This window comes from Mus caroli, unplaced genomic scaffold (assembly GCF_978045245.1).
Source record: "Mus caroli unplaced genomic scaffold, Mus_caroli_1 scaffold_1, whole genome shotgun sequence".
NCBI classification, from domain to species: Eukaryota; Metazoa; Chordata; class Mammalia; order Rodentia; family Muridae; genus Mus; species Mus caroli.
In genome coordinates, this window is record NW_028227256.1 from 92903173 (window position 1) to 92928714 (window position 25542).

The following is a 25542-nucleotide window of genomic DNA, read 5'->3' on the forward strand; positions in this document are numbered from 1 at the left end:
TTCAGGAATTAAAAATCAAGAGCAAAGTGTTACTTAACAGCAACTTTGCAAGTCCCAATAGAGGGGATCCCATCCTGGGATTCTAGTCTCATTAGTAAATGATTCAATGAAATTACTCAAATATGAAATGTGAGGACAATTTACTGGAATTTAAAGTAAAAATACCAGGGCAGGCAAACTATAAATATCACAGCTTCCCAGAGGAGAAGAGTGGAGAAGATAAACAGGCAAGGAGGTCAGTGACATGGCAAGGAGGAGGGATTAGAGAACTCAAAGCTCAAAAGACTGAAGACTTTAAAAGCATCCTCAAGGTCTCAACAGCATCTGAAAGAAAAACAAGGAAGAGAAGAAAAGGATTTATGCCTTGTAGAGTTGAAACTTAGTAAGGTAAGAACTTAGTAAGGTAGAGAAAAACATGGTGGCTTGTAGGGAATGCACTGGGGAGCAGGAATTATGGAAAGGAAAATAACATTATCACATGTGAGTCAGCTTTCCTAGGGGTTTCCTTTAGCCAAGACCCTGACACATATAACTGAGCTAACCCTTAGAGGAAGGACTCAAAGTTGTGTTATACAACTTTGTGACATAGTAGATCCCACTCTTTACTAACGGCAAATTTATAATTGGGTATCTTTGAACTTTTTATTTGCACTTCCAAGTCTCATACAGGAATTAAGTAAAAGATATTTATATTTACCTCCATTTTCTACCTCCATCTTCCTTCATATCCTCTCAACAATTACCTTTCACATTAATGTTTTGTTTTTGGTAACCAATTATATATACATATACATATATATAATATGATGTGTGTATATACATTTACAAATATATATACACACATCATATTATATGCACACATATAAATATACAAATGCATATTTACAGTATCTATATCATATCTATCCCTATCTGTCTATCTATCTATCTATCTATCTATCTATCTATCTATCTATCTGCTATTAAGAGCAAAGTCTCCTAAGAGGGCAGTTTAAATGCTTCATTTTGGTCCGGTTTTCTGTTTTGATATAGTAGACAGCTTTAATCTTCTTCGTACAAGTAAAATACAGGATGATTTTCTTATCAAATTTAACGTTACTCACACTTTTCTCATCTTGTCAGCTTTAACAGCACTTCCTTCTCCTGGTAGACATGTACAGGCACCTAGCAAGCTTTACCACATTAAAAAGAAGAAGCACTTACTCCAGCAAATGTTATTACATGCTACACTCCTCTTGAAAATGCAGCTAATTTTGTTCTCTATGTATTAAAAATTTTATGATTACTACAATTGATAAACTTTCTAGTTATATAAAATGTTATAAAATACTTCTTTGTCTTTTGTACTGGCTAGTTTTGTGTCAACTTGACACAGCTGGAGTTATCACAGAGAAAGGAGCTTCAGTTGAGGAGATGCCTCCATGAGATCCAACTGTAAGGCATTTTCTCAATTAGTGATCAAGGGGGAAAGGCCCCTTGTGGGTGGGACCATCTCTGGGCTGGTAGTTTTGGGTTCTATAAGAGAGCAGGCTGAGAAAGCCAGGGGAGGCAAGCCAGTAAAGAACATCCCTCCATGGCCTCTGCATCAGCTCCTGCTTTCTGACCTGCTTGAGTTCCAGTCCTGACTTCCTTTGGTGATGAACAGCAGTATGTAAGTGTAAGCTGAATAAACCCTTTCCTCCCCAACTTGCTTCTTGGTCATGATGTTTGTGCAGGAATAGAAACCCTGAGTAAGACACCTTTGATACAACTTTGTGAAAGTTGTGAACACTGGTTTATTTTAAATAATCATGTGTATAAGAGAATATATATATATATATATATATATATATATGTGTGTGTGTGTGTGTGTGTGTGTATGAAATCTCACTTCTAAAATTACAATATACAATAAAGATTACTATTTGTGAAAAGAAGATTATTTGAGTTACATTTCTCATAATATGTGAATTACATTTTGAAATTAAAAGTTCATATCATTACACTGTTAAATTGAATAGCAATTTTAATTATTACTTGTATCTGGAAAATAGGAAGAACAAGAATATCAACCAAACAGAACCCCCATAGCTTCCAGACACTAAACTACAAAAGAGTACACATGGAGGGACCCATGGCTCCAGCTGCATATGTAGCAGAGGATGGCCTTATCTGCCATCAATGGGAGGAGAAGTCCTTAGTCCTGTGATGGGTTGATGCCCCAGTGTAAGAGAATGCTAGGGCAGTGAAGAGGGAGTGGGTGGGTTGGTGGGCATGTGGGGGAACATCCTTATAGTGGCAGGCGGGAGAAGGGATGAGATAGGGAGTTTGTGGAGGGGAAACCAGGAAGGGGGATACTATTTGAAATGTAAATAAATAAAATAGCCAATAAAAACAGCCATTAAAATTAAAAAATAAAATGGCTAAGGTAATATTTAAGTTTCTCTTGAAGTATAAGTAAAAATTGAGTGAGTTGAGGCAAAAGTATTTGAACAATCATCTATAAAGAAGTTCAGGAAATGAATTTCTAGCCACTAGCTACAAATACAGGCATACCGGCACTGTTTTATTTGCTCTTCTTAAGTTACTTTCTGAAATTTAATATTGAGATAACTTCATTACAATTTCATATACGGAACCCAATACATGGGGAGAGGGTTAGGTTGACTTTGTTTTGGTACGAACCACATGCCATAAATTATTGACTAAATTAAAAATACTAGAAAGTCATATTTGTTGAGATTTCCCTGGAAACAGAGCCAGTGTTATTTCAGAAACTACTCTGCTTTTCTAGAGGAGGATGCATATAACTATTTTTAATGATTTTCTAATAACATAGAGACAATTTTATCTACATCTACATCTATATCTACATCTATATCAGTTGTGTTGGTTACTTGCAGCATGGATTTCCTAATACTGTTATAAAAGTTTGCTTCATGATACACATTAAAAAATGAAAATAAAGCATATAAATTCTTAAACTACTAAAAGTATAGTTATAGAATACGTGGAATTTTCTTTGTATCATTGTTTTAATACTTTATTCAAGACGAGTACTGAAGGAATGCTTTCTTTTTCTAAAATAATGTCACCGGGTTCTTTGAAGATCTTGTGAGTAATTGAGCACCAGCTTTCTACCTAGTAATGGTAGAGCATATGCAGCTCAATATTTTTTCACTCCCTACTGAACTTAGAATCCTAGCAGTATGCAGCAAGTCATATATGTGTTTGCAGATAGTTTAAAGGCAACTAGAATTCAGTTGGTGCCTAAGGCTTTAATACTGCAAAGTATTCTGATCGTGAGTGTATGTGCTTATTATTGATTCTGTCTTCCATTCTGAATGTAGCAGACTGCTTTAGCACTGCTTGTGAGGATATGGAGAAAAAGGAGCACTCCTTCAGTGCTGGTAGGATTTCACACTGGTACAACCACTCTGGAAATCAATCTGGCAGTTCCTGAAAAAAATGGAAATAGTTCTACCTGAAGACCCAGCTATATCACTCTTGGGTATAAACTCAAAAAAAATGTTCCACTATGTTTATAACAGCCTTATTTGTAACAGCCAGAAGCTGGAAACAACCCAGACGTCCCTCCACAGAAGAATAGATACAGAAAATGTGGTTCATTTACACAATGGAATACTATTCAACTACTAAAAACAAGGACATCATAAATTTAGTAGGAAAATTGTGGATATTTGCCCAAAATTACAGAATACCTAGAATATAACCCACAGACTGTAAGAAGTTTAACAAGCAGGAAGGCCAAAGAGAGAATGCTTTAATCCCATTTAGGAGGGGGGAAGAAAATAATCCTGTGAGGCAGAGGAAGGGAGGGACCTAGGTGAAAGTGGGGCAAGAAAAGGAGAACAGGATCGGGTATGGGGATAGGAGAATAGGACACACTCCCAGAGGGCCAGGAAAATTAATGGAAATATGCAGCCTCAGAGGGTAGGAGGTAGAGGGACCCTCTAGAAAGTACCAGAGACCTGGTAGGTGAGAGACTCTCAGGACCCAATGGGAGTGACCTTAGCCAAAATGCCTAATAGTGGGGAAAGGGAATTCAAAAATGTTCACCTCCAGTAGATAGACAGGGTCTCAAGTGCAGTGATGGGATTACCAACCCACATTCAAAATTTCTAACCCAGAATAATTTCTGTCTAAAGGAATTGCATGGACAAAATTGAAGGGAAGGTGAGCCAGTAACCGGCCCAACTTGGGATCCATCTCACAGAGGGAACATCTGTGATGTGCTAGCAGACAGAAGCCTACCATGACTGTTCTCTGAGAAGACTTAACAGCAGCTAACTGAGACAGAGGCAGATACTTACACCCAACCATTGGACTGAAGTCAGGGCTCCTATGGTAGAATTAGGAGAAGGACTGAAGAAACTGAAGTGGAAGACAACCCCATAGGAAGACCAACAGTCTCAACTAACCCTGACCTCTGGAAACTCTCAGAGACTGAGCCACCAACCAAATGCTTACATAGGCTTGTGTGAGGCCCAGGCACAATTATAGTAGAAAACTTCCTGGTCTGAGTGGGAGATATGCCTAATCCTGAAGAGACTTGAGGCCCAAGGGAACAGAGTTGTCTGGTGGGGGGATAACCCTCTCAGAGGCAAGGGGGAGGAGGAATGGGATGAGAAACTGTGTGTGTGTGGGGGGGGGAAGTACTGGAAGGGAGGTCATGCCCAGGACGCAAATAAATAAAATAATTTATTTTAAAGTGCAGAGCTCTCAGCTTCTCCTCCAGCACAATGTAGGCCCGGACACTGTTATGCTTCCTGTCATGACAATAATGAACTAAACCTCTGTAACCTCTGAAAGCCAGTCTCAGTTAAATGTTGTACCTTATAAGAATTGCCTTGGTCATGGTGTCTCACAGCAATAAAATCCTAAGGCAATTTTAAAAGAAGTTTTGAGTGAGGGAGTTTTATACAGAATATTCCAAAAGCTTGAAAAAATATCTAGAACCTTAGATAATCACTTGCACTTTGCCATGCCTTACTAATTGGTATTTGCTTTTTCAGGTCTATCTAGATTGTACACACAGTGGATATGACAGTTTCACACAATGCATAAAAGTAAAATGATGCCCAGACAAAGAATATATGGTCTCTGCTCATGTGCTACACTGATCCCATTTGCTTGGAATGCCATAATCGAACCAATCACTTTAAGCTGTGTCTTATCTTTAAAACTAAGACTAATTTCTTTTTTTTCCAATTTTTTATTAGGTATTTTCTTCATTTACATTTCAAATGTTATCCCAAAAGTCCCCTATACCCTCCCCACCCTACTCCCATACACATCCACTACCACTTCTTGGCCCTGGTGTTCCCCTGTACTGGGACATATAAAGTTTGCAAGACCTCTATATGTATCAGAAGATGGCCTAGTAGGCCATCAGTGGAAAGAGAGGCCCATTGGTCGTGCAAGCTTTATCTGCCTCAGTACAGGGGAACACCAGGGTCAAGAAGTGGGAGTAGGTGGGGGGGGGGATTGGCGGGGAGCAGGTGGTGGACTTTTGGGATAGCATTAGAAATGTAAATGAAATAAATACCTAAAAAAAAAAAGTTTGCAAGACCAAAGGGCCTCTCTTCCCAATGATGGCTGACTAGGACATCCTCTGTTGCATATGCAGCTAGAGACATGAGTTCTAGGGGTACTGGTTAGTTCATATTTTTGTTCCACCTATAGGGTTGCAGACCCCTTCAGATCCTTGGGTACTTTCTCTAGCTTCTCCACTGGGGCTCTGTGTTCCATCCAATAGCTGAGTGTTAGCATCCACTTCTGTGTTTGCCAGGCACTGGCAGAGCCTCACAAGAGATGGCTATATCATGGTCCTTTCCACAAAATCTTGCTAGAGTATGCAATAATGTCTGCATTTGGTGGCTGATTATGGGATGGATCCTCGGGTGGGGCAGTCTCTGGTCCATCCTTACAACCACTCTAGAAATCAGTCTGGAGGTTCCTCAGAAAACTGGACATAGTACTATGGGAGGATCCAGCAATACCTCTCCTGGGCATATATCCAAAAGATGTTCCAACTAGTAATAAGAACACATGCTCCACTATGTTCATAGCAGCCTGATTTATAAAAGCCAGAAGTTGGAAAGAATCCAGATGTCCCTCAACAGAGGAATGGATACAGAAAATGTAGTACATCTACACAATGGAGTACTACTCAGCTATTAAAAACAACAAATTTATGAAATTCCTAGACAAGTGGATGGATCTGGAGGGTATCATCCTGAGTGAGGTAACCCAATCCAAAAGAACTCACACAATATGCACTCACTGATAAGTGGATATTAGCCCAGAAACTTAGAATACCCAAGATACAATTTGTAAAACACATGAAACTCGAGAAGAGCGAAGACCAAAGTGTGGACAGTTTGTCCATTCTTAGAATAGGGAACAAAACACCCATGGAAGGAGTTACAGAGACAAATACTAATTTCTTGTAGACAACAGTCAGATGCTTTTTGATTATTAATCCATTCACCTAATCTGTCTCTTTTAATTTAAGAGTTCAGACCATTGAGGTATAAAGTTATTACAAGGTTTTTGGATTGAAATAATTTTTGTGTTCTTAGCTAATTTGTTTTCTTACTTTTGGTTTGTATTTCATTAAATTATAGCTTCACTTATTTTCTTTCTTGAGTCTCTTTGTTGTGCTTATCTCTCTTTTAAGTTTGAACTTTTGCTTCCAGTATTATGTTTAGAGCTTACTTTTTGGAAAGAAATTATATTAGGCTTCTTACATCGTGGAAAGTTTTTCTTTATTTTTTAAATATGGCAGAGTCAATGCTCTAGATTGACAGTCATGGTCTTGTAGAATTTGGAGTGTATTGTTCCAAGTTCCTCTGGCTTTCAGAGTTTCCATTGAGATATCCAGTGTTAATCTGATAGGTTTACCTTAGTGTATGACATATTTTTTCTTCTTATAAATTTCACCATGTTTCTTTGTTCTATATTTTTTTAGTGTTTCCACTATGATATGCTGTATGATGTCTGTCTCTCTCTGTGTGTGTGTGTGTGTATTTTGTTTTTATGATGTTGTTGCTGTTGTTTTTTTTTTTTTTTTTTTTGGTTTTTTGGTTTTGGTTTTGGGTTTTGTTTTATTTTGTTTTGTTTTGTTTTTGTTTGTTTGTTTGTTTTGGTATCATTTACTTGATGTTCCATGTGCATCTATAAGGGTAAGTCTTTGCTTGGGAATATTTTCTTCTATGTTCTTGTAGAACATCTGGCCTATGTCATCATCTTGGTATCCTTCTCTGTCATGTATGCCTAAAATTTGAAGTCTTGGTCTTTTGTGGTGTTCCACATTTCCTGTTGTTCCTTTCCTGTACCTTTTGTTTTCTTTTAGTTGGTCACTTATTTTGTCTAGGTCCTTCACTTTAAAGTTGATTCCTGATGTTCTGTCTTCTGCTTCTTTCATTCTACTCATAAAGCTGTTCCCTAAGTGTTCTAATTGGTCTACTAAGCTTTTTCAATTCTGTTTTCATATCAGCTTCTGTTGCTTCAATATTTCTCTCTGTGAATTTGGCTTTTAAATCCTGAATTATATCTCTCATTCTCCACAGCCATGTGTTTGTATTTTCTTAGATGTCACTCAAATATTTATTGTTATATTCTTAGAATTCAATAATATTTTCATTTATGTGTTTTTTAAAAATTCCTTAAATTATTTGTAAAAGTTTGACTATTCTTTCCATTTTTTCACTTTGATGTTCTTCCAAGTATACTAGAGTAGGCTTGATGGGAGACATGCTGTTTTGGTCCTTCATGTTGTTTTGGTTGTGGCATTTGATTTTGTTTGTATGTATGATCTGATGCTCAATCATTCCTTAGGTAGGATCAATTCAGGAGATTCCTGACTTGAGCAAGGTCAGGAAAACCTAGAGGATTAGCTATTTAATGGGTAGTAGAAAGACTGGCTTTGAACAATTGATCAGATGTTAGACCAGCCAGGGAAAGGGGGTTCAAGAATGAAGAAGGCTCAGGACCATGGATTTAAATTAGATGATAAGTTTACAAATGACAGTGGGCTACCAAGGAAAGGTAAAAAGTAAAAGTTGCTTGCTGACTTCAATGAAATCTTTTCATAAAGCTATAGCTGCCATTATTATTTTTCATTAGGAGTCAAAAGTTAAAATAATACATTCTGCTAATAGATAAGTAATTATTGTGGAGGAGACCCCTACAACCATTCCCCCCAAAAAATTGTTTCTAAGTATATGTAAATAATTATACCCACATGAGTATATTTTTATTACTCACCAAAGAAACTTCTTTTTGCTGAAGATGGCATATTATAGAAATACACAATTTGCTAAAATGCAGAGAATCAGGGCTTTGGGGGTACTGATGCCAACTGATACATGTATACACTTCTGCAAAATGCTCTGGGAAAATCATGGAAGGGGAAGTAGGAAAATTAAAAGAACCAATGGAGAAAGATGCTTGTTGTTGTTTAGTATTGCCCAGATACAAGAGAGTGGATATAATCATAAAATTTAAACAACATGGTAGACATAGTTGCTGAAGCAGTCCTTGTATAATGATAATACCTGTGAACATACCAGCATTGATGGGGAAATCTCACAAGACGACACTCCTCGTTAATGAGCTAGATATTGGCAGTTAAAACTGTGGTGCTAGGAAAAATCAGTGTTCTTGAGGGATGATTCTGCTAATTTATTCAGACGCAAGTGCTCAGGTGTAAACAAAAGTACATATGAACAGCATTCAATAGAGTCTCTAGTTAATATATACAATATTACAGAAGAATGACTATGACATTAAGAAAGGGTAGAGGTGTATGGGAGATTTAGGAGGGAGAGGGAGTCATAGAAATGATATAAGAACAGTACTTATGGGATCCCAGACTCCATCGAGACTACTCCACACAGAGGATAGGTGTCCACCTGGCCCGGGAGGGCTTTGCCTAAGCATCAGCAGGAGACAACTTGGATCCCAGACTCCACTGAGACTACTCTGCACAGGTGAGTGTGTGGACTACAGAAGCTAACAGCTTCTGGGACAGGTGGGAGCCACAGAGATTCTGAGGCAGCCCCCACTTTAGGCTCCAGACATCCACCCTGACAGAGGATAGGTGTGTGCCCAGGCCGGGAGGGCTTTGCCTGAGCATCTGTGGGAGACATCCTGGCTCCCAGACTCCACCGAGACTAGTCTGCACAGGTGAGAGTGTGGACTACAGAAGCTAACACCTTCTGGGACAGGTCCTGTTTCAGGCCTTCATCTTCTGCCAGGAGGCAAGTCTGAACGCCAGAGATCTTGTGCACCTTCCCTGAAAGAGGAGAGCCTGCCTGCAGAGAGTGCTCTGACCACTGAAACTCAGGAGAGAGCTAGTCTCCCCATCTGCTGGTAGAGAATAACAGAATCAGAAGAGGAACAAGCTCTAACCAGAGACAACTATAACAACAGACTCCAGAGATTACCAGATGGCGAAAGGCAGACATAAGAATCTTACTAAAAAAAAAAAAAAAAAAAAAAAGAATACTCACCATCATCAGAACCCAGTACTCCCACCTCAGCCAGTCCAGGACACCCCAACACACCTGAAAACTTAGGCCCGGAATTAAAGGCATATCTCATGATGATGGTAGAAGACATAAAGAAACTCTTCAATAACTCACTTAAAGAAATACAGGAGAATACTGCTAAACAGTTGCAAATCATTATAGAAAAACAGGAAAACACATCCAAACAGATGGTGGAAATGAACAAAACCATACTAGACCTAAAAAGGGAAATAGACACAATAAAGCAAACCCAAAGTGAGGCAATGCTAGAGACAGAATCCCTAGGAAAGAAATCTGGAACCATAGACACGAGCATCAGCAACAGAATACAAGAGATGGAAGAGAGAATCTCAGGTGCAGAAGATTCCATAGAGAACATCGGCACAACAATCAAGGAAAATGTAAAACGCAAAAAGATCCTAACTCAAAACATCCAAGAAATACAGGACACAATGAGAAGACCAAACCTACAGATAATAGGAGTAGATGAGAATGAAGATTTTCAACTCAATGGGCCAGCAAATATCTTCAACAAAATTATAGAAGAAAACTTCCCAAACATAAAGAAAGAGATGCCCATGAATACTAGAAGCTTACAGAACTCCAAATAGACTTGACCAGAAAAGAAATTCCTACCAACACATAATAATCAGAACACCAAATGCACTAAATAAAGATCGAATATTAAAAGCAGTAAGGGAAAAAGGTAGAGTAACATATAAAGGCAAGCCTATCAGAATTATACCAGATTTTTCACCAGAGACTATGAAAGCCAGAAGAGCCTGGACAGATGTTATACAGACACTAAGAGAACACAAATTCCAGCCCAGGCTACTATACCCAGCCAAACTTTCAATTACTGTAGATGGAGAAACCTAAGCATTCCACAACCGAACCAAATTCACATATTATCTTTCCACGAATTCAGCCCTACAAAGGATAACAACAGAAAAAAAAAAAACCAATTCAAGGACGGAAACAAAGTTCTAGAAAAAACAAGAAAGTAATCCTTCAACTAACCTAAAAGAAGACAGCCACAAGAACAGAATGCCAACTTTAGCAACAAAAATAATAGGAAGCAACAATTACTTTTCCTTATTATCTCTTAATATCAATGGACTCAACTCCCCAATAAAAAAGACAACAGACTGGCTAAATAAACAGGACACAACTTTTTGCTGCTTACAGGAAAAGACAGACACTACCTCAGAATGAAAGGCTGGAAAAAGATTTTCCATGCACATGGTCTGAAGAAACAAGCTGGAATAGCCATTCTAATATCTAATAAAATCCAACCGAAAGTCATCAAAAAAGACAGGGAGGGGCACTTCATATTCATTACAGGTATAATCATCCAAGAGGAACTCTTAATTCTGAATATCTATGATCCAAATACAAGGGAAGCCACATTCATTTAAGAAACTTTACTAAAGCTCAAAGCACACATTGCACCTCACACAATAATAGTGGGAGACTTCAACACACCACTTTCATCAATGGACAGATCATGGAAACAGAAACTAAACAGGAACACATTGAAACTAACAGAAGTTATGAAACAAATGGAACTAACAGATATCTACGGAACATTTTACCCTAAAACAAAAGGAAATACCTCCTTCTCAGCACTTCATGGTACCTTCTCCAAACTTGGCCACAAAATTGGTCACAAAACAAGCCTTAACAGATAAAAAATATTGAAATTGGCCCATGCATCCTATCAGAGCACCATGAATTAAGGCTGATCTTCAATAACAAAATAAATAATAGAAAGCCAACGTTCACATGAAAACTGAACAATGCTCTTCTCAATGATAACTTGGTCAAGGAAGGAATAAAGAAAGAAATTAAGGACTTTTTAGAGTTTAATGAAAATGAAGCCACAACATACCCAAACTTATGGGACACAATGAAAGCATTTCTAAGAGGAAAACTCATAGATCTGACTGCCTCCAAAAGAAACTAGAGAGAGCACACACAAGCAGTTTGACAACAAAACTAAAAGCTCTAGAAAAAAAGGAAACAAATTCACCCAAGAGGAGTAGATGGCAGGAAATAATCAAACTAAGGGATGAAATCAACCAAGTGGAAACAAGAAAAACTATTCAAAGAAACAACCAAACGAGAAGCTGGTTCTTTGAGAAAATCAACAAGATAGATAAATGCTTACCAGTCTCACTAGAGAGCACAGGGAAAGCATCCTAATTAACAAAATCAAAACTGAAAAGGGAGACATAACAACAGATCCTGAAGAAATCCAAAGCACCATCAAATCCTTCTACAAAAGGCTATACTCTACAAAAATGGAGAACCTCGATGAAATGGACAAGTTTCTAGACAGATACCATGTACCAAAGTTAAATCAAGATCAGGTTAACGATCAAAACAGTCCTATATCTCCTAAAGAAATAGAAGCAGTCATTAATAGTCTCCCAACCAAAAAAAGGACAGGACCAGATGGGTTTAGTGCAGAGTTCTATCAGACCTTCAAAGAAGATCTAATCCCAGTTCTTCACAAAATATTCCACAAAATAGAAGCAGAAGGTACTCTACCCAACTCATTCTATGTAGCCACAATTACTCTGATACCTAAACCACAGAAAGATCCAGCAAAGATAGAGAACTTCAGACCAATTCCCCTTATGAATATTGATGCAAAAATCCTCAATAAAGTTCTTGCTAACCAAATCCAAGAACACATCAAAACAATCATCCATCCTGACCAAGTAGGTTTCATCCCAGGGATGCAGGGATGGTTCAATATATGGAAATCCATCAACGTAATTCAGTATATAAACAAACTCAAAGACAAAAACAACATGATCATCTCCTTAGATGAGGAGAAAGCATTTGACAAAATCCAACACCCATTCATGATAAAAGTCTTGGAAAGATCAGGAATTCAAGGCCCATACCTAAACATGATAAGAGCTATCTACAGCAAACCAGTAGCCAACATCAAAGTAAATGGTTAGAAGCTGGAAGCAATCCCACTAAAATCAGGGACTAGAAAAGAATGTCCACTTTCTCCCTACCTATTCAACATTGCACTTGAAGTCCTACCTAGAGCCATCGACAACACAAGGAGATCAAGGGGATACAAATTGGAAAGAAAGAAGTCAAAATATCACTTTTGGCATATGATACGATAGTATATATAAGTGACCATAAAAATTCTACCAGAGAAATCCTAAGCCTGATAAACAGCTTCAATGAAGTGGCTGCATATAAAATTAACTCAAACAAGCCAATGGCCTTTCTCTACACAAAGGATAAACAGGCTGAGAAAGGAATTAGGGAAAAAACACCCATCTCAATAGTCACAAATAATATAAAATATCTTGGCATGACTCTAAGGAAGTGAAAGATATGTATGATAAGAACTTCAAGTCTCTGAAGATAGAAATTAAAGAAGATCTCAGGAGATGGAAAGATCTCCCATGCTCATGGATTGGCAGGATCAATATAGTAAAAATGGCTATCTTGCCAAAAGCAATCTATAGATTCAATGCAATCCCCATCAAAATCCCAACTCAATTCTTAAAGAATTAGAAGGGGAAATCTGCAAATTCATCTGGAATAACAAAAAAACCTAGGATAGCAAAAACTCTTCTCAAGGTTGAAAGAATTTCTGGTGTAATCACCAACCCTGACCTAAATGTGTACTACAGAGCAATTGTGATAAAATCTGCATGGTACTTGAATAGCGACAGACAAGTAGACCAATGAAGTAGAATTGAAGACCCAGAAATGAACCCACACACCTATTGTCACTTGATCTTTGACAAAGGAGCAAACTCCATCCAGTGGAAAAAAGACAGCATTTTCAACAAATGGTGCTGGCACAACTGGCGATTATCATGTAGAAGAATGCGAATTGATCCATTCCTATTTCCTGGTACTAAGGTCAAATCTAAGTGGATTAAGGAACTCCACATAAAACCAGAGACACTGAAACTTATAGAGGAGAAAGTAGGGAAAAGCCTCGTTGATATGGGTACTGGGGAAAAAATTCCTGAATAGAACAGCAATGGCCTGTGCTGTAAGATTGAAAATTGAAAAATGAGACCCCATAAAATTGCAAAGCTTCTGCAAGGCAAAAGACACCATCAATAAGACAAAAAGACCACCAACAGATTGTGAAAGGATCTTTACCTATCCTAAATTAGATAGGGGACTAATATCCAATATATATAAAGAACTGAAGAAGGTAGACTCCAGAAAATCAAATAACCCCATTAAAAATGGGGCTCTGAGCTAAACAAAGAATTCTAACCTGAGGAATACCGAATAGCAGAGAAGCACCTGAAAAAATGTTCAACATCCTTAATAATCAGGGAAATGCAACTCAAAACAACCCTGAGATTCCACCTCACACCATTCAGAATGACTAAGATCAAAAACTCAGGTGACAGCAGATGCTGGTGAGGATGTGGAGAAAGAGGAACACTCCTCCATTGTTGGTGGGATTGCAAGCTGGTACAACCACTCTGGAAATCAGTCTGGTGGTTCCTCAGAAAATTGGACATAGTACTACTGGAGGTTCCCGCAATACCTCTCTTTGACATATATCCAGAAGATGTCCCAACCTGTAAGAAGGACACATGCTCCACTATGTTCATAGCAGCCTTATTTATAATAGCCAGAAGCTGAAAAGAACCCAGATGCCCCTCAACAGAGGAATGGATACAGAAAATGTGGTACATTTACACAATGGAGTAATACTCAGCTATTAAAAAGAATGAATTTATGAAATTCCTAGGCAAGTGGATGGACCTGTAGGGCATCATCCTGAGTGAGATAACACAATCACAAAAGAACTCATACAATATGTACTCACTGATAAGTGGATATTAGCCCAGAAACTTAGAATACCCAAGATATAAGATACAATTTGCTTAACACATGAAACCCAAGCAGAATGAAGACCGAAGTGTGGACACTTTGCCCCTTCTTAGATTTGGGAATAAAACACCCATGGAAGGAGTTAGAGAGACACAGTTTGGAGCTGAGACGAAAGGATGGACCATCTCAAGTATGCCATATCCAGGGATCCATCCCATAATCAGCTTCCAAACGTTGACACCATCGCTTTACACTAGCAGGATTTTGCAGAAGGACCCAGATATAGCTGTCTCTTGTGAGACTATGCCAGGGCCTAGCAAACCCAGAAGTGGATGCTCACAGTCAGCTATTGGATGGATCACAGGGCCCCCAATGGAGGAGATAGAGAAAGTACCCATGGAGCTAAAGGGAACTGCAACCCTATAGGTGGAACAATTCTGAGCTACCCAGTATCCCCCAGAGCTCGTGTCTCTAGCTTCATATGTAGTAGAAGAAGGCCTAGTGGGCCATAGTGGAACAAGAGGCCTATTGGTCATGCAAACTTTATCTGCCTCAGTACAGGGGAACTCCAGGGCCAAGAAGTGGGAGTGGGTGTGTGGGTGAGTGGGTGGTGGAGCAGGTTGGCAACTTTTTGGATAGCATTGGAATTGTAAATGAAATAAATACCTAATTAAAAAAAAGAACAATACTTATAAATGAAACTCTTAAAAATAAAGTAAGTAAATAAAAGTGAAAGTGGAAAAATGGTCATTGTGTAGATACAAAAAAAAATGCATTTGCTAATATGTCTACTCATGTATGACTACTGAAATTTTATCTACCGAAACAATAGCTGGTATTAAGTCTCTAGCCATGCAGTTGCTTTAAAATTTGTTAATATTTTGACACTATATGGTCTAAAGTTACTTTGAAGAGATTATTATGTTTGTAATTGTACAAACAATATTCTAAATTTGCCCCTTGAATTTTTATATGAATAACATCATTACACAATTCTCAAATGATTGCAATAAAATAAAGTAATAGCAAACTCTTAATTAAGAGAACAAATCTTGAAGTTCCTTTATAATTCATGAGGAGTGAACTCATGGAAAATGTACAAGCTGGAAGGTGTCAAGCAGAAACCTAGAGTATTGTACTTGCTCAGCTGTTACTGAGCAGGTCCCAGGTTGATGGTACAAAAGTGGATGCCTAGTTGAGTTTATTCTCACAGTTTTTAAAATGCTCATGTGCTTTAAAATATATGGTAAACATACCTTGAATGTCCGTAGGTTATCTTAATATAAATTATGATGATTGAGTGATTTGATAGTGACCTAATTATTTTTGTTATATTTTTGTTATGTTTTATGAACATCATATAAATGCATTCACATTGTGTGCATTATATGCGTATATATATATATATACACACATATACATATATATATATATACATGTATAAAATCTTCCACACATGCATATATATATATATTATATACATATATATTTACATATACATATATTTCTTGGAAATTATTGTAGTAATATTCTAATTTGAGAGAAAGTACAAACCTTAAGCGGCACGTGGAAATCTGAAAGTACAACATAATAAATTTAACAGTAAAATATATTTGGCTAAGGAGCTTATGATATACTAATAAGCTCTGTTGCTATGTGCCACTAATGACATAATAAAGATTCTTATTGCTCCAAGGCAAGAAATAAAAACAGCAATGCAAAATGGCAAGTTAGAAAGACCCTAATGTGTGCATATATGATTCCATAAATCCTATAAATTAGAAGCTGATTTATAAATGTGTTTAATATAAAGTTAATATTTTATAAAATTTTATGGTGTGCTGAGTGTGCATTTTTAGGACTATCTATGTGCTTTTAACTTTATTCTGAATATTTAATTATCTTACACTTGCCTTTATGTCACAGAGAAGTGGTGTGTAGGCCTAAAGTCACTCTGCATTATTGGTGAGTTGTGACCTAAAAGTAGAAGTCAGAGGGAGCATACTCTTTTACTTGATGGGGAAATCATTACTATATTCTTCATATTTCCTCATCATGGATGACTATCCTGGGAAAAGAGCCAGTAGGCCTATGCACTCTGAGTTCCATCAGCATGAACATGCAAAGATGCCCAGGATCCATACTCAGCCCCTATTTGACTAACATCAAAAACTATGGATGACTTTGATCTATACCATGCTTTCTGGACTAATGCCGGCGCTGCCAAAGACTTGGATTTAACATTTTTTATATAACTTTCATCTATTATCCATACAAAAAGATGCTATAGTACTCAACCTTTTATATTATTAAAGAAAAAAATTTAGTATAGTCACTTCAATGTGTCATTTTGTTAATGAAAATAATAAAAATAATTTTAGGTGTAATTATAACATTCATATTTTTGTTTTTGTTTGTTTGTTGTTTCAAGAGAGGGCTTCTCTGTGTACCCCTGGCTGTCCTGGAACTCACTCTATAGATGAGGCTGGCCTCAAACTCAGAATTCTCTCTGCATTTGGCTCCTGAGTACTGGGATTAAAGGCATGAGTTACCACTAACCATCATGTAATTATGTAATTACTTGTTTTGTTAATTTTTTATCCATAACAGAATATTTTTCTACTTACATAAATATGTAAACAAATCAATTCCAATAAGAAAAAAACATTTTATTTTTATAGTTAAAGTCTGCATTTTCAAAGTGGACTATGAGACACTGTGTAATGTTTAATGTTGGCATTAATATTTGACAGGGAATTTGAGTCCCATGAAATTGACAGCTGGCTCCCTGCTGAGAAGAAAGGCAACAGCTGCCATGCCACTGGGATCAATAATTTCAATAAAAGATGTCTAAGATACCAATCTACAGTTTGATGAAATTGGTGAACGCAAACTTACCTTGTGTTGCTCTGTCACATTTTAAGCCATAGCCCCACAAGCAAGTGGCAGGAGCCCCAACTCTCATAGTTACAAATAATCTTCTCTCTAATTAATACTAAACTATTTCCTCCATTTAAATAAACTATTTAGTCCACAATTGAACAATGTTTTCCTCGGGGGTTTCTGGCTGTTGCTATGCTGCAACTCTGCAATAAACCTTTATAATGGAGTTCAATAAAGTGGTGAATGACTACACAGCAATACCATCCATCAGCGGTGCCTATACAAACTCATTGTGGTAAGGGAAGCATGAGTGGGCCATCTCTCACTCTGACCTCCTGTGGTTAGCATCATTATGGGATCTCTGCTGTTACTCAGTCACTGGAGAAGCAAATTAAGTTACAGATTTCTTTTCTTTTCAATTATCGGAACAATCAGATTTATATGAAGTTAAAAGAAAAAAGTACAGGGCCTGAAAGTACGTTTAGAAAGAACAAATAAAAATATAAACATTAAATTGTTTCCATCTAAAAGGGTAGCTTCTATTTTCCTAGGCATCTCTGAATTACTGTAGCAGCCAGAGTTTCTGAAGATCCACTGAGAGATCTTTTGCAAATTTTCTCAGTTTAATTAATAATGCAACTGATCACTTAAACCTACCAAATGCAAGTGATCACTTAAATAGTAAACGGTTTTCATTTTACCAACATAAAATATATAAGTCACTATAAATTACAAGAAAAGTCCTCCAAATTATAATATAATAAATTTCAGGCAAGCTAGGGTGAGAATTCTAGGGCAGTTGTTTCTGTTTGTTCCTTGGGCCCAGAAAAAGCACTGCTGCTCACCACTATTAGATAGGCACATTACCTGCCTACCCCCCCATAGGACATGGGAAGAAGATACTTGCACACTGCCATGAGGCAACTGTGTTTTACTAACTCTTTATTGTGACCCAGATAAGTTTTGAAGACCTCTGCATTAAAGGTTTACCCTTTGCTCATGATAGGTCTCCCAATAATTGGTAATACATGGATTTTCCAACTATAATCTGAAATAAGAAAAGTTCCATGCATTCCTAAAATGGGAGATTAGGGTCAGCTTGATAAATCTCACACTGCTTTACACCAAGAAATGGTAGTTTCATTGCCTTTCCACTTGTGATTCTATCAGGAAACAAAAGAATGGAAGTGAAGTCATTATCATGATGATGAGTTTTGAGAATGATGATGAGAAAAGAGAGACTCTTGACAATAAGGTTTACATTAAGTCAGCTAACATCCAGAAAGAGAACTCTTGTGACATGAGAAGAGCCTGGCCTGACCTAGGCTCTACCGCATACCTCAATGGTACCCTCTATGCTAAATATTGGTAAGAATAGAAAAATATACCCTATGTTTTTGTTTTAGTCTCACCTTTTCCTCTCTTTTCACTGATGTACTATACTAAATCAGTCTGATATTTTGGTTCCTATAATCTTCATTCTTCAAAAAGAAATGCAGATATTAAGACGGAAAGATAGTATAAAAATTTAAGCTTATTAAAAATGAGCTTATTGAAAGGATTATGTCAACACGTTGAGTTATGCATTGAGAGAAGCATGGAGATTTTAAATAGCAGGATGGAGAGATGCTTGATAGCAGAGGAAGAATTGGAAGTAAACAAGAAGCAGGAGGAAGCTAGAAATTACCATTTTACTTTACCCAATCAGAAACACCATCCTGCATAGAAAATGAAATATTTTGCCCCTATCTCCTTTCCTTTTCCATTTTCAGTTAATGTAGACTGTGAAGAGAATAAATTGGATGAGAGGATGAAGCAAAGGAATATAAAATGAGAACAGATGAAGATGGTCCAAACACAAACCAGCATTGTCATTTCTGATCTTGAGTCCCAGGAGTCACCATACCATGTGCATAATAGAATCGAAACGAATCATTTTCAAGTGACACAAAAGACAATCGTGTGTGGATACTGATGATTAAAAAATAATAATAATAGCTAACTATTTTCCTGAGCAAATAGAATAATGAGATTTCAAGAGAAACACAAGCCATGGTAAAAAACATTTACCTAAATTTATATGTTCTTAATTCCAAACAAAACTCTAGAAAATCTTTAAGGGAAACTAATATTTAATTTAGTTAGTTAGTTTGTAAATGAAAATATTGAGATAGTGGTTGACCATCATCAAAGAACTCGATAGGCTCATCTTTTATTTTCTTCATGAATTTAATTATTATTTTGACATCCCAATCTTTGCCCTCCTCCCAGTCTCTCTCCTTGCCAGAGTCCCTCCTTTTAGCCTCCCCCCATATCTCCCCATAAGATAACTTAGCTACTGTCTTTTGTCCTGTCTCTTTTTTCTTTCTTTTTTATCTCTTTCTTTTAATCTCTCCTTTTCCTTTCTTTCTTTCCTCCTCCCTTCTTTCTTTTCTCCTTCCTTTTATTTTGTGGATTTAGCGTGTCTGAAACTCACTATTAAGACAAGATTGGTCTCAAGTCCACAGAGATCTGCCTTTTGCTTCACTGGTGTTGAGATTAAATGCATGCAACTCCATGCCTGGCACTCAAAATTTTAAGACTAAAGCTAGTAGCTGCACACCAGTCTGTGTGTCTGGAATATCTACTAAATAGATTTGAGTACATCTTGTGAAAGTTCTCAAGACAATTTTTGTTGGTATTCTATTTGTTATGACCACAGACTAAGTGAGATTCAAAACCTTTTTTCAAAATACTTGTCTACTTTTTTCTTTTGCCACCAATTATATTAGAGAAATTTAATGAGAAATGTTGAGTGATGTATTTTTGTTTTACTAATTTTATTTATTTATTTGCATGGGAAATGGGAAAATATGTACCAGCATGCAAGTGGAAAGCAAAAGACAGCTTGTTCCAATTGGTTCTCTCCATCATAAAAGTCCCTAAAAGCAAACTTGCATCCTCATAATTGTTAGGGTTTTTACCAATATAGACATTTTGCTAACAACTTTACTTTTCTTAAATCTGAAAAATATTCATTATGCAGTATATGTACATAATATAAACTAATATAAATAACATGTATAGATAAAATCAATTAGTAGGACAAAGTTAGAAGTTTGTCCAGTACAATGTTAACTTAGAATTTGGTGTACTCAGTTGACAATATTGAAATGGAGACTATAAAATAATAAACAGAATGGCCTATGCCAATACATTATTGCTTCCATATAATAGATTGCAGTTTCTTTGAAATGGGGAAGACTTTTATATTGCATATGGAATTAATACTTTAAAATATTATATGTACAATATTGTAATTATGTTTATAATAATGAATTTGGTGAAATGGTATAAATTTTGTGAATTTATATATTGGATCCAGTCTGCATTTCATAAGGTAACTACTAATTTACATCAATGCAACAGACTCATTTGAGGAATGTCTGATAGAAAGATAAAAGAAAACCCTAGGTTATATAAGTACTCTCATGAAAAAATTGTTTTCTTCACTGTAGCCTGCTTTATTTTTCAAAGACCTGGGAATTACTGTCTTAAATAAATCATGGCAATTATGTTCTTTGTCACATAAATCAAGTAAATAGGTATCCAGTCTACCTAGTTCCTGCACTGGGTCATCAATAGTCAGTCATTTTGCATGGTGACATATTGATTACAGAGCTGCTACATTCTTTGTGGCTAATCTGAGTTCTTTTAGCAATTTTCCACTATACGCTACGTGTCTAAGGTCAGAGATTTGAAGCTAGTGGAAAGACCATGTGCTGTAAAAAGAGAAATACACAGCTTGAACAAGATCATTTCATACCTATACTCCTCCAGAGCTCAGTCTTCATACAACCTCTCCCCTGATGCTTTTGCCAAGGACCAGAGCAGCAACAACTCCATTTTTGGATCAATGAATACAAAATAATAGGCAGGAAGTTCAGAAGAAATAGCTCTTAAACTATGGACAGAGAAAAAATATATGGTAAAATGAATCATAAATTCAGTTTAGTTACTGATCTGGACAGGAGTGTACATATGTGTCTTATATGGTATACTCTTTTAGAACAAACCAAATACTAATGTTTTGAGACTTACAATCTTTTGTTTAATAAGGTTTTGGTTTTCTTGTGCTTTGAAAAATATCATGCCTGATCTCAACTCAGGAGAAGCAGATGTTATCTCCTATCATAGCTCTACTAATTTAATCTACCCCAGTTTTTTCATGTGTCCTCTAGGGAAAATGTGCAGAGTAGAAATTTGCTGCTTCATAGTTTTATAGGAAATAAGTTCTCTGTGCTTTCGCTCAAATTGTCTTCCTATTATCATTGCAGAAGGACCAGTTTAACTTCCAATTACTAGAAACCTATTATGTCCAAGAAAATGAATTAATTACCCCCATGTCTATTTATTGTCCTCAAACAAAAAAACATGAATCATAAGAAAATGTGCATTATAAGAAAATTAAGGTTTTTCAGAAGTTAATTGATTTCTATATCTTCAAAAGCAAGTTTTTATGACACTAAGCAACATAAAATAAAGAATTTTATAACTATTATTGGCACCCCAATATCACAAATAATGGTACATTAATTAATAAGAGCAGGAGATGTCTGGGGAGAGAGAACCTCAACCTAGAAACTGCCTACATCAGATTGGACTGAAGGAAAGATAAAGGACACTTTGTGTTTGGTTATTGATGTGGGAGTGTCCATTACACTGTTGGTGGTGCCACCCCTTTGTAGTTGGTCCTGGGCAATAAAGAAAAGCAAAAAAAAAAAAAAAAAAAAAAGGAAAAGCAAGCTAAGCAAGGTATAGGGAGCAAGGCAGTGAACAGTGTTCATCCACTGCCTTTGCATTGGTTCCTTCTTCAGGTTTCTACCTTGACTTCTCTCACTGATGGACAACATGAAAGTGTAAGCCAAGCAAACCATTTATTTCAAATGTTCCTTTGGTCAGAATGCTTTGTCACAGCAGCAGACAGCAAACCAAGACAGTTGTTTAGCAAGACTTGAAGTTATTGCTACAAATGCATTCTTTATCACCTGTGTGCTTTATACCTCCAAGACCTATATTCAAATAGCTTTGGAAAAGAGTTGCTGTGAAAAATAGGACAAAATTTGGGGAATAACTATATAGATACTGATTATATGTATATACATACATATGTGATATATATATATATATATATATGTGTGTGTGTGTGTGTATGTATATATGTGTGTATATATGTGTGTATATATATATATATATATATATATATATATATATATACACATACACATACACACACACACACACACATATATACATATATATGTATATACCTTTAAGGACCATATGAGTTATGACACCTATGTTCATGTAAATCACCAAGGAATCCCATGGGGCACAGGGAAATACATTTATCTTCTAAAATTTTTATCACTCCTCACCAAAATAAAAGGTCAGACAAGTACTGCCCTGAAAAGAAAATGACTTTGCCATGGAATTTAGATTGCAAATGGGATAAAAATGAGTCTGGGCCAGATGCCTCTTTACTGGCTGCTTATTCATGAAGATCTTACATCAAATTAAGTAATTCAATTTCATTCCACATTTTGTGAGAACAGCTACTTAGTTTTACCTTCTTAGAAATTTCTCCTGAAATACTTTACTCCTTTATACTTTAAATGTCATAAATGACATTGACTGAGCTATATTCTTAGTATGCTACACAATTGGTCATTTATATTATTATTAAAATATGTAAATTCCTATAATAACATTCTATAATGATATATGCTTACATTTTTCTGAGTTTCTGTTGTTTGTTCCTGTAGTGACAATCAAGTTTTAGCGTTGGTGTTATAATTTGGGCAAGTTGAAAATCATTTTCTATTTACTTATTCTTTAGTGGGAGTTATGTTTTTCTTAAAATTCTTAAAAAGTCAACCCTTTAAGCTATATTCTCTTATGATTTCTTTCAAGCTAGATTTTTCATAACTGGAGTTTATTTAGTACAGATTTTCTTTCAATATTTTAAAAAATTTTTAAAATCTTTTTAAAAATTTTCTATTCACTTATACAATTTATTGACATATAACTTGTTTTTATTTTTAATATTGTAATTTAATTTCAGTATTTTCCCTTACTTCCTTTCCTCCAAATCCTCCAATATATACTTACCACATTCAAAAGTAAATCCACAATGATAATGCCAAAATTTAAATGAGTGATTTTTATATTTTCTTGTTTTTTAACTAAGCCAGTTGTATTTATATATTTAGAAATACATACAAATACACTATACACATAATATAATATATTTTATTATTATAACACTTTTTAAATTTAATTTTATTTGTAATTCCTTTTTTACAATCCATATTCCATTCCCTGCCTCTCCCCATCCACCCTCCAACTGCTCCACATCCCATACCTCCTCCCCACCCCACCTGGTCTCCACATGGATGCCCCTATCCCCAACCCCACTTGACCTCTAAACTCCAGTCTCTTGAGGGTGACTCTTGAGGTGCATCATCTCTGAGTGAACACAGACCTGGAAGTCCTCTACTTTATGTGTTTTGGGGGCCTCATATCAGCTGTCTGTTTGGTGATCCAGTGTTTGAAAGATCTTATGGGTCCAGATTAAGACTGCTGGTCGTCCTATAGAATCACCCTTCCCCTCAGTTTCTTTCAGTCTTCCCTAACTCAACAATAGGGGAAAGCTACTTATGTCCATTGGTTGGATGTAAATAACTGCATCTGACTCTTTCAGCTGCTTGCTGGGTCTTTCAGAGGGCAGTCATGATAAATTCCTTTTTGTGAGTCTTCCATAGCCTCAGTAATAGTGTCAGGTCTTTGAACCTCCCCTTAAACTGGATCCCACTTTGGGCCTGACACTGGACCTCCTTTTCTTTAGGCTCCTCTCTATTTTCATTCCTATAAATCTTTCAGACAGAAAAAATTATGGGTCAAAGGTGTGACTATGGGATGGCAATCCCATCCCTCACTTGATGTCCTGTCTTCCTGCTGGAGGTGGGCTCTATAAGTTCCACCTCCCTACTGTTGGGAATTTCATCAAAAGCCCCTCTCTATGAGTCCTGGGAGTCTCTCACATCCTCCCAAGTCTCTGGTGCTTTCTGGGGGGTCTCCCCAACCTTCTATTTCCTGAGGTTGCTTGTTTACATTCTTTCTGCTGGCCCTCAGGGCTTTAGTCATTTTCCCTCACCCAATACCAGATCAGGTTCCCTTCTACCTCCCACTGCCAACCCCCAAGTCCACTTTTCCTCCCAAATCCCTCCCTCCCTCCCCATTTATGATTGCTTTCTTCTCTCTCCCAAGTGGGACTGAGGCATTCTCACTTGGGCACTTCAGCTTTTGAGTCTTTTGTATTCTGTAGACTCTTTCTTGCTATTCTGTATAGGTTTTTTTCTTTTTTTTTTCTTTTTCTTTTTGGCTAATATCCACTTAATGATTATATGCACAATGACTTTCATGCCATCAAAATGAGTCATATATAGAAAAATCATATATATTACTAAGTTTGGTTACCAGCCTGATATGCAGGCTTGGCTTTCATGTTGGATCACAGCTTCTGTATTCTGACCTTGAATAAATGTTTCCCAGATAATTTTGCCTCAGTAATGCTGTTCTAATTAATGAGAGGTCATTTTTTATTCCCACTTAACCATAGTTATTGGTCCAACTGAAACAAAGATGTCAATTTAGTGGTATTTATTTCTTCTTGAGCACAGGTGATTTTTTTTTTAATTTGATCATTTATTTATTTACACTGCAGATTTTATTCCCTTATCCCCGCCACTGTCCACCCTCTGACTGTTCCACATCCTACACCTGCTTCCCACCCTATTGTCTCCATGAGGATGTTTCCACTCCCCTCCCCCAACCCTACCAGGCCTCTAAACTCCCTGGGGCTTCCAGTTTCTTGAGGGTTAGGTACATCTTCTCTGATTGAACACAGACCTGGCAGTCTTCTGCTTTATATGTGTTGGGGGCCTCATATGAGTTAGTGTATGCTGACAGGTTGGTGGTGCAGTGTTTGAGAGATCTCGGGGTCCAGGTTGAGACTTCTGGCCCTCCTACAGGGAGAGATTTTATTCTATAAGTTTTAGGTGACATTGATGTGTTTGAGTTAATTTTATATCCAGGTACTTCACTGAAGTTGTTTATCAGGCTTAGGAGTTCTCTGGTGGAATTTTTAAGGTCACTTATATATACTATCTTATCATCTGCAAAAGGTAATATTTTGACTTCTTCCTTTCCAATTTGTATCCCCTTGATCTCCTTTTGT